Here is a 12,474-nt window from a genome sequence, read left to right as displayed (position 1 = left end):
TTTGGAAGGCTCAGTGGAAGTCAGAATGAGGCAGTCCTTGGGTGTGAAGGTGGAATGACCAAATACCGTACCTGTGCCTCTTTCCTCTCCAAAACACGTGCATGAAATCCAAGTTTCTACTTGCTGTCCATTTCCCTTCCTTCCTCTGACCTTTGCAAACTACTGAGATGCTCTGAGAGAATGTATCTAGAAGGCACTGGTTTGACCCTCATTATAATGCCCTTGATTTGCATGTCTATTGGACAAGAAAAAGTAATTAGTTAAAAAAATGAGAGTGGAAGCATCAATTCCAGGCCTCATGTCACAGCCCATCTGAGAGAAAATGAATTGTCTCTTGGTGCTATGAAGTCTAAACTGTAAATCAATCTGTTGCTATTGGATGACATTCCCATATAATTGTCCATGAATGCAAACTCAAGTACTTCAAGTATTCACAGATGCAGCACATCAGAAATAAAGATTATAGCAAATCAGATGTCATGAATATGGATATTTATGTTGCCAGTAAATAGTCTGAGTTATCTAAATTAAAATTCAAAATTACATATTGCAAAGGAAGTGTTCTTTTTTTTTTTTTTAAGAGTTGGAAAACATTTGCAGTATTCTTCCTGTCATTACTATGCACATAATAATCATGTGAAGCAAATGATACTTCTTTTCATGCTGCTTGTTTTAAATAGCTTTTATTTCTCAAATTGCTCTTAAAAATAGACTAAGGGAGTGCTGTAAAAAGCAGTGGGCCATGGATCTGGTGTGAAACCACAACAGCAGGCAAAATCACTGGCCTGTTTTTTGTCCTTTCAGAAGGATTCTGGACTGAGGTGATGGCATGGAAAAGCAGTTCATGTTGATTCAATATAACATATAAGTTATGATTCTAAAATGTTCTTTGGGCTGAGGCATTTGGCAAACAGAAACCCAAAACACCTTCATGGGGCTTCTGCAGCCACTTGGGCAGCAGCTTGCAAAGTGTCTTGCTCTGAACTGCCAGACTTCACACTGGAGTGGCTGCAGCAAGTGCTCAAAGTCTGCTCTGCAGGCTACTGTGTGTGGATGGAAAGTGCTTCAAGAGAGGGCAGAGAAGAGATGGAGGATTCAGACTGGATAGCAAAGATGCTACATCTTCTCTCCTAGATGTCTGTTCTGCCTCTTCAGTGGTTGTCATGCCTGAGACAAAGACACACACATTTCTTGTGGATTGGTCTGGTAGCTGAGGGCACACATTGCTCCCAGTGCCTGTGCCAAGCTAAGGAGTGCTGCAGGGCTGGGTGGTAAGCCTGCCACAGAAGCAGAGAGGAAAGCTCTAGGAGTGGTATCTTCACCTCCTTTCTACTTAACCTGTGTCAGATGTCTTTCAGAAATCTGTGTCTGTTTAATCCTCACTGCCACAGTCGGCTCTTGCAGGGTGTAAATATGTGCACTGGGCTCACCTGAGATTTCCACCTGTTACAGATCAGTAATGAGACAGTTGGCTCTCACAATTAAGGGGTGAACATTATATGTATGCTAAGAAAAGTTTTCTAAATGTATACTAATGTCATTGTAATATGTCCTCCCCCTTGCATTGTTAGCATGGGGGGGGCCTTTGCAGTTGGGGCATTTGAGGAGGGTTGGCTCTCTGCTATGTAGTGACACCTGACCTCCAATCCAGGTGAAAGAAAGTCATCTCTACCACTGGACAGCAAGGAAGGAGTCAAATGACAACACTTTAGGAGGAACTAGAGGTATAAAACACAGAGCATCCATTTTGAAGACAAGCACATGGCTGACAGTCACAGGGGTTCCCAGTGCTGTAATGTTTCCATATTTAGTCCTTTTGTTCTATTTTTTGTTAAGATTTAATAAACCTTTGAAATTTTAAAAGTGAGCAGTCATCTCTCACACACCATACTCCTTGCCTGAGGATCCAGGAGCCTCAGTAAGTTCAAGGTCAAGGAAGGACTGTGGCTGGCTTGCTCTCCTGCTTGGCCAGACATGCCACCACATTGACACGGTGTTTCTGTTGACATCATTCAGGAAAATGCTTTCCTGTTTCACACTCCTTTCCTCCAGCCCTTGTTAAGAGCATCAGCAAGCATTATGAATATGACTGGTGTGTAATTGGCTGCCCTAGAAGAAGAGAATGCACATGGAGTATGAAATGATGAGTCTACAGCATAAACTTAAAAACTAGCAGTAGTCCTGTGCTCTTCATTGTGGTCTTAGATAGGATGAGTTCTAACATCATTACAGTGTAAGGATTTCACATCACCAGAGCTTCATACCTCCTGGATGTTCCTCACAGGGAACACCAGTAAGCACTGACTACTCCTGACCCTTGCAGCATCCATCTGACTCCAGGGCCCACCAATCCACTCTTTCATACCACTTGTCCTTATTGGCTACAGGTGTGGCCTGTTAAGATCAGGCCTGCTTCTAATCTGTAGTAATTGCTCCAGCTGCAACTCATTGGGGGATAAGATTACCTTCTATACCACCTTCATTTACCCATACTGTATCCCCCTACGCTTCATGGTTACATTTTCTCCACCAATAATTTTCAGCCAGGTATTTTCTCCCACTTTGAGAAGATTCAGCAGTGCTGTTTTAGGAAGAGTCATGTCAGCTGATTTTGGAACAAAGGGTAATTTGTTGAACAGACGGGGGGAAAGCTGAGACTGGGCACTTGTGATGATTAATAGGCCTGCAAAAGTGTGTCTGTTTTTGTTAATCACCCTGGGAGGAGCAGCCTGGGGAAAGTGTCAGTTTCCTTCAGAGAGAACTGTTAGAAATACTTGAGTCATTACAAGACAGTACAAAGTCATGCTTCATGTTTCAGTATTTTAATGTTTTTTGCTTATGGACTGAATGTTTCCAACGATTGTGTGGGTGCTGCACATTTGCTTTAGGCTTGCTGATAATGGGCTCATTGTTCCTGACTACTCTGGAGTAACAGTTGGTGAGCCCTCTAAGCTGAGACTTGGCATGATGGAAATGCACGGTTTGTCTGTTTTTGTTAAGAAAAAAAAATAGGAAGTCAATCACTTGCACTTGGAAGCTTTTATTTCTTTTTAAAAAAGTCAGCTTTTTCGTAAATCCCAAAGGAATGCACCTTGAAACACTAACTGAGGGCTCAGGAGCTCTCAGTGGTTGAAAACAGTTTGCTAAAAGCAGTACTGGGAGTCTTTGGCACTGTGCTTGGCTGAAGAGCCCAAAGAGATGGCTTGAACAAGTAATTTTTGTTTGATGGATCACATAGGAGTTGGAGATAAGGAAAAATACACAGAAAAGATTGTTGAGGGAAAAAGAACAGTATCTTCAATATGTTATTCCTGCCATGATCTCCAGAAGCAGGGTGACACCTGCTCATGGGAATTTGCTTCGGCTGGGTTTGTGTCTTTATAAGGAAGAAATATTTTGTCAAGAGGTTCTGCTAATTCCTAATTTGATTTACCAAATTAGTTAAGTAGTTCAGGTGGTAGTTTAAACAGCCAAGAGTTAAATATCTTTTTCTAAACCATAGGTTTACAGTACAGCAGTCTCCAATCAATCAGTATTCACGTTGTTGTGCTAGCTCTGGTTAGAGCTCATCTCAGGGTATTTTAGTTCATGTGCAGAACTACGTTCTTCTTTTCAAAAGCTGTTTCAGAAGAAAAATGGACTGGTGTTCAGGAAGGCAGAGCTGTGATTAAAGGACAGGCTGCTTCCCTGATGGCCCCTTTTGGTTTTAGTGGAGCTCTTCAGATAACCTAATGAAGTGAATTTTGTTCTTGCAAGGGGAAACCATAGCAACCTGCCACTTTAGAATGCAGGTTATATAATCTATCTGTCCTTCAGACAGTAGTTTGCAGTCCCGAAATAGTCACAGTCTCCTAATGTGTGAATGTAAAATGTCAGACGAGTGTAGCTGGAGTGACAGTGTTGTCTCTGAGGGAAACATGAGCCCTGTTGTGCTGCTTGTCTGGTGCTGCACATTTGAAAAGCAGGTCCCAGAGGAGGCTGAAGAAAGTCTATTTTTTAGTTTTTAATATATGGGTGAGAAAGGTGCTGTGAAATTTGGTAATTGAAAGAGATGCTGCAGTCCCCTCAGTGCTACTCTCACCTTGCCCCCAACCTGTATGTGCCTCTACTATTTTTGTCATAGTTTTCTTTAATTATGGTATATAAAGTTGAAAGTTTTTTAGTCAGTGGTCTCTGCTACCACTTTGTGGAGGCTCAAACAGCGCTGGGTGCACTCAGTAATCCTGTGGTGGGACTAAGTGCCCTGCAACCTGCTCGCAGCTGGCTAAAGCTGCTGGCTGTTTGTTGAAAAGATGGAACACATTCGTTCTTGCTTAAATAAAGAAATGGTTGTGAGCAGCCTCACTGACTTCTGCTTGTGTCACCCTCCCACTACAAGATCTGAAGCAGCTGAGACAAGTAATTTCTGCAGAAACCAGCACTGATTGCTGAACAGCTTGAATTCAGCTTGTGAGCCTCAGAATCTGCTGCCAGTTTTAGGGGCTGGGCTACCACTCTGAGAAGGGAAGACTAAGCTTTTTTTTTGTGGAAATGGCCAAATGAGTAGTTCATTGAAGACATAAATAGGCAAATATTTCTAATACTGCTGGGGATTGATTTAGACTAAACAGATAACTAAATATTTTCCTTAAAAATATTATCATGACCCCAGCTTCTGGAGGGAGTGTTTAACAATCAATTTAAATGGCAAAGAATGCTCTTTATGAATGTATATTTTGTGGAATAAAAGCAGTTCAAATAGTTTTTTACTATTAATCAAATGTTAATGCCAAAACTATTGTTTAAAATGCTAAATTATTTTATTAGGGCTGTGGTTTACTTAAGAGGATTAAGAGGAGAGTAAAGTAATGGTTGGTTGGTAGGGTTTTTTCTGTTTCTCTGTCATAGTGGGTCAAGGCTGTGTGATTCCTTCTGCTCCTTTAAACTGATCTGGCTCCTTATTGTTGGTGACACAGATTTGGTTTAAATTATGTTTAATCAAATTTTTCTTGTCATGACTCCATTTCCTTGCCTTTTTTTGGAAATCATACCTGTTCAACAGCAGTCCTTGTCCTTCTGCCCCCTTTAGGTTGGTTTTTCCTCCACCCTTGAGTAGTTTTGCCTTTATGAATGACATAACATGGAGCACGTTTAAGCTATTCCCATTGCCACTATTTTTTGTTCTGTTACCTCTTTCTGTTTGATCTGAATCCCAGTTGTTTTCATATTTTGATTTGTTTGCACTGCATATTTGGAGTTTGCATTTGTATGTAGATGGATTCGGCGCTGCAATCACTTGTTACCACTCGTGCAGAAGCAGATGCTGTGGGTTTCTTGGTTTGGTGATTTGTTCTGTTTGTTTGCCCAGGTGTACTAGCAGGTTTTTCTCCTTGTCTTGTTAGGGCATCCACAAGGAATCCCTTCACTGAGAGAGGACGCTTAAGCTTGAAGGAAAATGTAAATGACAGTATGTATTCTCAGATCTGTAGTACCAAAACTAATGATACAAAAATTGTGTGGAAAATTAAAATCTTTCCTGCGAGATTCAGCCTTCTCCCGGATGAGGGCAGTGGTGGCTCACAGATAGCACCATCCCTGCTCATGTTTCATGTAACACTCATTACAGACTGTGAGATTTGCTGTATTTATATTAGGAGTTTCAGCCAATGTGTTGTGGAATTACTTTTATAAATTCAGGGCTGAGAAATACGAGAAAAGAATGTGAAGGGAGATATTTTTATATATAGAAGTTTTAACTTAACCTCTTCCTAGAAGGATTTTTGAGTTTTCAAGAAAATCAGGACAACTTGCTGAAGGGAATAAGATGCACTCACTTGACAAATAGAATTTGCAAATCTGTATCTGAAATTTTCTAGATTTTCCAATTATCAAGTTTACAATAATGAAGAGTAATTTTTGCTGAAGGATTATTTTCCATACACACAGTGTTTCATTTTACCATTTAGCTCGATACCCAGCAAATCTATTTACATGCACTTAAATCTTGTACTTTTAATTGCTACATCCTCATGTGGCTGCTTTGCAGCAGCAGTTATGGAAATTTTAGATGAGTAATTTCTCCTCTCTTTGCATTAACATAAGACCCATCATGCTTTTTTTAATTGGCTTTCAGTATTGAGCAATATTAAGGGATTTGCAAGAGAACAATGTATGTTGTTGCAGGTGTTTTGATGGATGTTGTGTTTTGAAGTGTGACTTTTCTACCATTTGAGGACTTTTCAATACAGCATCTAGTGACAAGTGTTGTCTAGTGACAAGGTTTTTGGGGCAGTTAATGTAGCAATGAAGATAAGATTGTAACTAGACAGCTTGCTGAGGTGGCAGAAGAACAGGATTGAATAACAGAATTAATTATGTAATTGGGTATTATGGTTTTGAGAATTTGCTGATATTGTGTCCAGTCTGCTTTTGTTTGTTCTCTGTGTCTGCCCAGCTTTATATAAGCTTGTGCTCCAGTGAGCCTGGAATCTCTGCAGTCACAGGCCAATAATGGTGCAGAACAGTGAGCTGAGGTCTCTGCAGAAGACTTGGCAGATTATTAAATGAAGTGAAAGAGTAATTCCTTGCGAGCACAACTGCTGCTGGCTGTTGAAGGGTAGGATGTTTGTATTTATGTGCCTGCTAACACCACTGCTCATGATGAGAGTTCCCTGAAGGCTTGCTAGAGCAATGTGAAAGATGGATATGTAATCCCTGTTTGATGAAAAGGGGTAGAGTCACTGGCTTTGAGGTGACAGAGAGCACATCTGCACTTGAGTTCTGAGTGTTAACTGCTAGGCAAAGCTTTTATTTTAAGCTGAATAACAAGTATATTAGCTTTGCTTGCAAATTATTTTAACTATAAAATTTATCCAGCTAATTTTTTCTTTGTTGGTTTTATCTTCTAGTATGCCAGTGGAGTCTGTACCAGAGAGTAACACTTCTTGCTTTCTATGCCTGGTAAGCCATGGCATGGATGGGCCTTGGAGGTGGGAATCTGAACTCAACCTGTATAAAACATAATCATGTTTTCAAAGTATGTAGGCAGCAAACTTCTGATGAGATGAGGAAGATGTTGGAGGTCTGTATGCAGTCCAAAGGGTAACTGCAGGCTAAATGTGCTGTGCTGTGTGTCTGCTGCCTTCTCAATGTGCAAGAGGAGCAAGTGGCACTTTCCAGCTGAACTTGCACTTTTGTGCAGGAATTATTTCTAGTACAGATATACCTTGTGTGCTGAATGGAGCCATTTTGGCACCTGCATGTCTTCAGGCACTCTGCAGATGTTCTCTTTCTAAGGAATGTGTAGATTAAAGCATCCTTGCTGGTCACTTTCTGTGCCTCAAGTAGTGGGGTCCAACAGGGACTGGCTCCTTCCTTTGAGGCCACTGGTGTGTGCATGGTTAGAACAGAATGGTCAGTGACAAGAGTTTGGGAATCTCTTCTTAGAAAATGGACAGGGAAAACACCCTTTGTGTTCTGCTGAACTTGGTGGCTGCCAGGAGAACCTGTGCTTCATTAAGCACACAGCTGTAAATTGTCAAGCTGCCTGAAACAAAAACCAATACTGATTAGTTAAATATTTATGGACTCCTGGCTGGATGTTTATTATGTTGTAACATAGTATGGTTTTCAGGTTAAAGCTGTGAAATAAAATTAATTCTGATATTGGCTTGGGAAACCCTTCCCTAGGAGGAATTTACAGATCAGCTAGCTGCTGATCTGAGTCTTGCACGAGTCTAGGTCCGAGGAACTGCAGAAGCATGGAGAATTCTGTTTGCATTCTGTTTGCAAACCTTGTATTTCCCATTGATCACAAGGTTTGTGAGTATGTGCATTGGCCAGGAAGCCTAGTGCCATGCTCCATGTGCACTGGAAGTTTGTGGCAGGGAAGTCTACCTTTTGGAGCTTTGGCAAGTTGTGTGCTGGGGTCTCAGAGACAAGGGGCAATGCTCTTCCTTTTCATTTTGGGTGCTCTTCATTACCTCTGGGAAGCACAGTTCGCAAATTAAAAGGCTGTTTGTCAAAATGCCTGCTTTGAATAAAGAGAGATTTTCCATAAGGTTAAATTTCCATGTTGTTATCTATCTTGACAAAATTGCTGTTTCTTCTATCAGTTTCTTAGGTGTCACTTTTCCCTTTTTGATTTGTTGCTTGCTTCCTGTAAATGAGCTTATACATTATGCATCTAGAAGCTATTTTTCTGCTATTCCTCTGCAGAATAACTTAAAATATGCAGCAATCAATGCTGCTCAGAAAAACTGTCATATTTGTGTTCCCAGACTTCTTGGAAGGTTAAAACCCCGTAGCTGACTCAAAGGTGATAGCATTCTCTCTAATGGATTACGCAGAAAATCAATAGGAAAGAACTATTGTTTGAAAATGTTATTACAAACTAATGTCAGATTTAAAAATATATATCAATAAGATTGTTTTGGCTGGTGACACAAGAATGTGTGGTTTATGCAGTTACTCTGTGTGCAGTTTCATTTTTCTTTCAGGGTAATGAGCATCTTTACACTTCAGTGTTTCATACCTTTTCTTTTTCTTACATCTGATTTGATTTAATTGTAACATGGAACTTTTTTCATACTGACAGAGGAAGACCTGTAAAGGTTGTCTTCATAATCATTGCTGTGAGATAAAGACCTGTAGCATTTCAGATGTTTGTTTTTCTTCCTTTCAATGCTCACTCATTGTGTGTCTCAGTTCCAACTGAGGAAAATAATTTAGTGAAGATATGAATTACCAATTACTACTTTGTTTATCCCAGCAGATAAACAGAAAATGTGTTTCTTGCTTGTCTTGTAAAAAAAAGTGTGGTTTTGTTAGAAAGTATTTTAGAACTTCAAGCAGAAATCAAAGGGCTGTTAACAGCTACCTCCATAAACTTGGCATTAGCAAGTCACGTCTTGGTTTACTTAAGGAAAGAATAAGTTGAAAAACTGGCTAATAGAAATAACCCGAGGCTTTTTAATGTGAGCTACAAACAACATAACCTGTAATTTCTAAGGTCCCGTGCTGCTTAACTTCTGTGTCCTCTGGCAGGACTAGATAGTCAGGATGGAGTAATGTTAATTGCTATTGTCTCTCGTGGTCCAAGATTTCTTTTCATCCTCTTGCCTACATTTGTGATTTCTAGTGCTTGCTGTGCTGATAAATCTTCTTGGACCTGTTTGCCTCAGTCAAGAGCTGCTTTACCTTGTAGGGAAGGCCCATCCTGCTGCTGGGAATGTGTAAGGAGTTTCTGCCCTGCCAGAGATTTGCAGCTCTACCTTTTTATTTCCTTTTACCCTGAGCTTTACCCAAAATCTGCATTGCTGATTCTCTGCTAAGCAGCAGCATGTCCAAATGCTAATGGCACAATTTGTAACCAGGCCATAGATGATGAATTTGCTGAATTTGCTGAAGGAAACCATTTTGGGCACTTATATTCAGTTCTTCCCTGGGCATAGAAAGTTATGAACACCTTAGGATCCAGGCAGGAACTACAATACTGATGTCTGCAGTCCCACCCTTCTCATAGTGCCTGAAGTCATCACTGCTCCAGGCATTGACTAGACACAATGCAAGAACTCCCAGCTTTGATAGCTGCTAACTAGTCAAAGCTTGTCTATGAGGGAAGGGGAAATGGCAGCTTTTTTGGTCAATCTCTACGTCCTCATTCAATATCTTTGATCAGAAGCATGCTGTGCTTTTCTTTCTTTTTTTTTTTTTTTATCACTGTTATCTGGAAGATCTCTGAGACAGCACTGAAAGCCAGTAGGATTCATAAAGTACTCCAGGGAGGTTCTAAGCTTGAATTCATCACAGCATTCACTTTGTAATTGTAAGGCTATTCCTGATGGGCAGGCAAAAAGGGCTTCCTTTGAAGATAGAGATTTTATTTATTTATTTATTATATTTAAAACCAAAATTCTTTGAACAGAGAAATACTCATCTGTTGAGAAAATCTCAAGTATTTTCTCTGAGTGATAGAAATTGCTTATTTACAACGGGTAGTTATTGCAAGCTGCTTTTCCTCAGTAGGTTAGGAGAACTGAACTCCATACATATTCTCCCAGTCCTTAAAAATCATGGTTTGAGTCTGTGAGGTACTTAAATGTAGGCACAGGGTTTGTGCTAAGTGGGAGTGGGGCTGCAGCCCAGCCTCATCCCTAATGGGCTACAGCTGTGTTGTTCAGGTGACTCCTACTGAAGGTAACGAGCCATGGAGTGCCCAGGGCACTGACCAGTCCCAGAGGGAGCAGAGGGCACACAGGTGAGCCATGGAGTGCCCAGGGGCACTGACCAATCCCAGAGGGAGCAGAGGGCACACAGGTGAGCCATGGAGTGCCCAGGGGCACTGACCAATCCCAGAGGGAGCAGAGGGCACACAGGTGAGCCATGGAGTGCCCAGGGGCACTGACCAATCCCAGAGGGAGCAGAGGGCACACAGGTGAGCCATGGAGTGCCCAGGGGCACTGACCAATCCCAGAGGGAGCAGAGGGCACACAGGTGAGCCATGGAGTGCCCAGGGGCACTGACCAGTCCCAGAGGGAGCAGAGGGCACACAGGTGAGCCATGGAGTGCCCAGGGGCACTGACCAGTCCCAGAGGGAGCAGAGGGCACACAGGTGCAGTGCATCAGCGTGAGGGGATAAAAGGCTGGGCAGAAGAGCCAAAAGGGCAGAGACTTTCAGTCTTCTGGTGTGGTGTGGTGTTACTCTTTGCATTGTGGCTCTCTCAAGTCCTATGCATGAAAACCAGAGAAGAAATGGTTTTTTTAGTACCTACCACGTTCTAGATAGCCTCCTGCATGCCTTTGTGTAACTTCTCAGGTATTAAAAATAGTATTTTAAGGATGAAACTGACACATTGTTCAATGTGTTGTGGATAGATGCAAACAAAATATTGCAGATGTACATTTTAAGTACTTAAGTGACGTGTGCTTTAATGGAAACAAGAATTTCAATAGAAGATAGCCATCTTTGACTGGAGAAGAAAATCTAAGTTCTGGCTTATCATATCTATAAACCAGGGGAAGAAAGAAGACGCTTTACTGCAAGTCATACAGAACTGTATTGGCTTTTAAGGTATGTTGAAATTCCCAGCTCTTCATTCATGATGTTTCAGTTTGTAGAATGCTTTGGTTTATAGTTTGAAGCTTACTGAATGCTCTGCTTTATAGAGAATAATTTTACAAGATGTGTATTTATTTCTGAAACCTTTTGCAAGTCTGCATCCTCTGCTTAGTCTTCTTGACGGATTTGTTGGAGCTCTCTGTCACCATCCTTCTCAGGGCTGTCTTTCTTGTTAAAGTAGTTCTGTGCTCTTCTGACTCCTCTGAGGTGATGATGTGACCTGAGCTGTTTTGCATGCAGAGGACTTGCTCTCCCAGATGTGTTGCTGAGCACTCACCACGACAGCTGAAGTCAGCGCACATCCAGCCCGTCTGAGACTTAAGCCCCAAGGCCCAATCAACCTTTGCTGAAATCAGTGGAGAGGCTGGCAGCAGTGGGAGCTGGACTGAGGACAAAAAGTCTTTTGAGGCTGAAGTCAGAGTGGGATTATAATACTGGGTTCCTGCCCAGCTCCAGTGCTGGCTCATCTGTGCTCTGTGCCTCTGTTGCTTGGCTTTGTTTCTGTGAACAATCATTCTAGCACTCTGAAATGTCACATTTTGAAAGCTCCTTCTGGCACAAGCTCTGTAAGTGTATGAGTGGCCATGTTTTGTTTGTGTCTTTTTGATGGTGTTCTGGGAAAAATGATAAAACTTAAGTGTTCTGTTTCTTGCTTTGAATGTTGTGGGCTTTGTAGGATTTTTCCTGAGACACAGAAGCAGACAGGCCCTTGCTCTAGAGTAAGTGAACATAAAATCACATAGGGACTGTTTTGCACTTGTTCCCTCCGTGGTAATTCCGAGTTTGTCTTTAATGTGCTGCTCAACACAGTGTGTCTGAGCCAGGACTTGTGCTCAGGGTTCAGAAGGGTAATTACGGGAGATGAACCGAAGGGACTTCTCAGTACTCCTGGGCCAACCCTGGGGTGGATGAACATTACTGTTCCATCCCTTTGAAATGCAAGGGGTTTTGATGCAGCAACAAACCTGGCAGTGTAACTTTGAGAGCTTCTCATATGGAAAACATCTTCTGTTCCACACCTCACAGGCTGAGTTCAATGGGGCCCCAGTCACTTGTAGACACAAGGGTTTGCTGGTTGGGGTGGGGGTTTTTTTGTTTGTTTTATGCTTTGTTTGCATGAGTCAGTGTTTCACTACAGTCTGGACACTTCCCCAGCCCCAGCTATCAAAGATGCATAACTTAGAATCACAAATGAAGCTGGTATTTGGCATGTCTGAATGGATGGTGTGTTTTCATTTCTGCTGCTTGTTTAGTGATGTTCAAGCTCCTAAATCTATCTTTCTTGACAGTTTTTCCAGCTATCAAAAAGAAATCTTGCTTTTTGTCTATAAACTCAACAAGTGCCAGGCTCTTGTTTCTCACTCTTTCATGTGAAC

This window comes from Haemorhous mexicanus, chromosome 15, assembly GCF_027477595.1.
Source record: "Haemorhous mexicanus isolate bHaeMex1 chromosome 15, bHaeMex1.pri, whole genome shotgun sequence".
Classification (NCBI taxonomy): domain Eukaryota; kingdom Metazoa; phylum Chordata; class Aves; order Passeriformes; family Fringillidae; genus Haemorhous; species Haemorhous mexicanus.
Note: the sequence above shows the minus strand (reverse complement) of the source record.